The sequence below is a fragment of the Spermophilus citellus genome (assembly GCF_964194105.1).
Source record: "Spermophilus citellus genome assembly, chromosome: 2".
NCBI lineage: Eukaryota > Metazoa > Chordata > Mammalia > Rodentia > Sciuridae > Spermophilus > Spermophilus citellus.
The window spans coordinates 175027129-175031649 of NC_138183.1; the positions used below are offsets into that span (position 1 = coordinate 175027129).

At 35.6% G+C, this 4521-nt stretch overlaps 1 pseudogene across 1 annotated transcript; it reads left to right on the forward strand.

Annotated features, from left to right (window-relative positions):
- Positions 1-514, forward strand: LOC308641690 (cofilin-2-like; annotated as a pseudogene). The gene has a single exon. The product of its transcript is annotated as a cofilin-2-like (transcript).
- Positions 515-4521: the final 4007 nt, after the last annotated feature.

Below are 4521 nucleotides of genomic sequence, written 5' to 3' on the forward strand. Positions count from 1 at the left end.
ATGGCATCTGGAGTTACAGTGAATGATGAAGTCATCAAAGTTTTTAATGACATGAAAGTAAGGAAATCTTATACACAAGAGGAGATCCGAGAAAGAAAAAGCAGTTTTCTTCTGTTTAAGTGATTAAAAAAATATAAATAATTATAGAGGAAGCAAAGATTATCTTGGTGGGTGACATTGATGATATTGTGGAGGACCCCTACACATCTTTGTGAATTTGCTACCTCTGAATGATTGCTGATATGCTTTGTAGGATGCCCCATACAAAACAAGAATGTAAGAAAGAAGACCTAGTATTTACATTCTGGGCTCCTGAAAGTGCCCTCTGCTTCATGCTAAGCTTAAAGATGCCATTAAAAAGAAATTTACAGATATTAAACATGAGGGGCAAGTAAATGGCTTGGATGATATTAAGGACCATTTAACCCTTGAAGAGAAAGTGAGAGACATTGTAGTAGTTTCACTTGAAGGAAAATGGTTAAAAAATGGCAGTCAAGTGCCACCTGGATCTTAAGGGGCTTTCATTTCTCCTCTCCAGTTCATTGGGATTGCATTAGATTTTGATTTTGGTTTCTCTCTTTCCACTGGGCCCTTCCAACACAACGAATGAGATATAATTCATTTAAGATCCTGTCAATGTTGGCTATTAGACTCTTTAACATGGTTACTTTTACTTAGAATCCAAAGAATGTTTTCCTGTCTTATTTTAGCCCAAACAACTGGTTGTATACCTCCCTTGCAGCTAACACTACAATGAATGTGACTGTCCATGTGAATAGCTCAGAATCTGTACAGTGTAAGCAGATTGAATGTCCTGAGAGTATTATCCATTGGTCAGATGGTGAAATTGTAGTTCTGTGAGGCACTGGGGCACTCATATATCTCACCTGCTTTGGCAAAACTTTTTTTGTGACATGGCAGCACGAATATAATACTATGCATTAGAGGCACTGTTTTTTATGATGAGCTTATCCCCCAAAAGAAATGCCAATTAAGTTTCATTAACTGTGTCATCAATTTATCTAGTACCTGACTGTTCATTCCTATTATCTGCATTTCTTCTTAAAAGAAATAGCTGTTATTAATGCCTTTTTGATTTCCATTGAAATCACTTCTGAATAAGTGTAGGAATTTTGTTTACCATGTGAGTCTCTCAAAATTAAAGATACTTTGAATATAGTCATGATGGCAATTTCTTTATAATAAAGAGCCTTAGATGAAACATTGTTTTAAGGTCAAATTCCCCACTCTTACAAAAATGGCCACGTTGCAATAAAAATGGTAGCTTATTAAAAAAAAAATCAGGTATGTGTGTTTGGTTTTGGTTTAATTACAAAGGTGATAAATCCTTCTTGAAAATTCAAATGATAGTTAAGTCTATACATAAAGTAAACGTTCTCCCTTTAAACTCTACTTCCCAGAGGGAACGCTAGTTAAATTTGATGTGTATCCTTCTAGATTGGCTTATGAACTATGATATAACATATTCAACCTATTTTCTTTTTAGTCAAATTGGATTCTATTATACATATTACCCTTCAACTTGCTTGATTTTCCTTAAGGGGTTTGGGTATTATTTTGTGTCTCCCTCAATTCTATTCTTTCTCTTTCCTGCACAAGGCAATCTACAGCATGGATATATTATAATTGTTCACTGAAAAACTATTTTTTGTTTCAAATAATATATACAAAAATAAAAATCTTAGACAAACTTTCTATGACATTAAATGAGTTCCTTCAACCTACATTTCTTTACTCTTGCTAACTAATGCATTTAATTCAATCTCCTTTGAGTCTCTTCCTCTTTCAAGGAATTCAACATTTTATAATATAAGTGGATTTTATGTAAAGTTTATTGGAGACTGAATATTTGATGGTGAGAGAAAGGATATTGCTAATGTGGCTAATGTGAAATTTTGCAAGTTTTAGCTTTAGATTTGGCCTTTAAAAGTGCATGCACAGGTAGGTTAAATTCTTTTGGTGTAACAGGTTTTTATGCAAAATACTTTTCCTTCAGGAAAAAACCTCATAGTTTACCTACTTTAGTAGAATTTTTTCTACCAAACAATGTGAACTTACCCAGTTTCCTGTGCCAATTAGAATTTCTGATCAAATGATATCAGGGATATTACTTTGAGTTGAAAGTGTTCTAGTAAATAATTCTGGTGAAGTTTGGATATACTATTTCAACTAGGCCTTTCCAAATACTGAACACATGATAGTTCTTCATAGCTGACTTTTTGGGTCCCAAGCGACTCAGATTGGGTGGGTGCACTTATAAAGAAAGTTGAAAAAAAGGCCATGAATAATTTGGGTAAAATAGGAGATTCTGACATTAGCCTCTCTGTGGCACACTCACTAAATTATCAGGAGGTTTTTCAGTCTGTATGTCATGTTTATATCTCAAACTTCTTCCTCATCTGTCAAATTTCAAGTCAAATAGTCTATTCTACTACATACACACACACACACACACACACACACACACACACACACACACGGGCACAAATATTTCTATATACCAATTCACCACCAGCAAATAGGAAGATGAAGCTGTAACATGGAAGTTTTTCTGGTTTCTAAGCAAGGGAAACCAGATTATGGCAGCTAACAAATGATCTCTACTTTTAGAGAAGTAAGAATGAACACCTGAACTAGGGGCTCCTCTAGTATTATCTAATTATTCTTCCTCTTAATGAAGGACATTTATATTGGTCCCTTCACTTTTACAGTCTTCTTTGATAATCCTTATACAATCTTTTATGAATCTCTTCCTGGAGCATTTCTACAGGATAAGCTTCTATCAGGAGACAGTAAACTTGAGAACAATGCAAAAGCTATGACTTCTAAGCAGCACTTGCATTATGGTGCTGTGTAACCAGATTTCTCAGTTGTGAATTGCCTTTATGTCTATAAGGCTTGGGAAAGTTATCATCCTAAAGTGAAATTCAAAGGCTTTATTTTTAGCCCCAAGTATGTCAGGCATCAAAGAACAGGATTTTGGATGTTAAGAGTGAACAAATTAAAGGCAGGGAGGAGGAGAGAGGTAGACTACAAAGCAGGGTTTAAAAAATTAACTGGAAAAACTCCTAAATCTTCCTATCCACAGAAGCACTCATGGTTTTCAATAATTTACAAAACATTTACAAATAGGAATACTGCAAATTCTGAAATACTTTCTCCAGATTATAAATAAAGCTGGTACTGTTTTTCTAACTTCTAATTGGTTTGACTCTTAGAACCATAGTTGCTTAATGCTTTATATTTACGAAGCACATTGGAATTTGTGTGGGTATTCATTTATTCAATGAAGTACATTAGAATTTAAGATCCATTATCAATCTTATTGAAAGTTAGGGTGGGGAGAGGTGTCCTTGTCCCCATTTATAAGTAAGGAAACAGGCTCAGGGGGTGCGTAAATTTGCCAGGCTTATAGCTAGCTAGTAGCAGTGCAGACATTCAAAGGTAGCTCTTTTGCCAACCTGATAAATGCTTGTCAAGGAACTAAGTGTTTTTTCTCCTGTCAACCAAGTTCCACAGTATGTCCTTCCATATCAAGGTAATTCACGATGGAATGTCAAACTGGAAAATGGAAATAAACATAAGGCATAGGAATTGCTAACAGAAACTAAGCTGTCATTTTCCCCACCCTCATTTGCTTCAGTTTCTACTATCCTCTAGGTAAGTAATGGCTTTTATTAAAGTGACTAAAACAAATGGGGAAAGGAGGACATATGATTCTGAGTCTATAGAATTTAAAAGAACCTGTGCATTCTCCTCAAAGGGTGGTCCTGATCCGTGAGCCACTACTGGTTCACAACAGAATAAGTATAGAAACAAAGCATTCAGAAAGTTTTATATTTTACAGAAATTTTATGTCTATGATAATCCAATAAAGGGAGTTTTATATCTTTCTTAAGTTTCATTTTTCTAGTAATTCATTTTTATTAGTTTACCAAATTATCAATCTACAATGGAGGGAAATTTAATAACACAAACGAAACTGGTCCTCCAGAGACTTTGATTTCACTGTGCCAGTGTGAGCCTTAAAAAATCACAAGACTCATGTGACTAGAATTGTACCTGTTAGCCTGGCAAATTTTGTGAGCCACCAGGATTTTTGAAGCACTAAAGATTTTTAAAATAACTTTACAGGCATGTTGGTGCTAACCTGTAATCCCAGCAATTGAGGCTTATAAGTTTGAGATGAGCCGTGGCAATTTAGGGAGACCTTGTCTCAAAATAAAAATTAAAAGGGCTGGAGTAGAGCTCAGTGATAAAGTATACCTCTAGCTTCAATCCCCAGTACTGCCCCCCACTACTCCCGGCAAAAGATATTTTGGTACCAGAGATTAGCCATTGAGCACATCCCCAGGCCTCTTATTTATTTTTTATTTTGAGGCAGGGTCTTGCTAAGTCGATTAAGGCCTCTCACTAAGTTGCTGAGGCTGGCTTTGGACTTGCGATCCTTCTGCTTCAGCCTTCTGGGTCCTTGGGATTACAGGCATGTGCCACCATGCC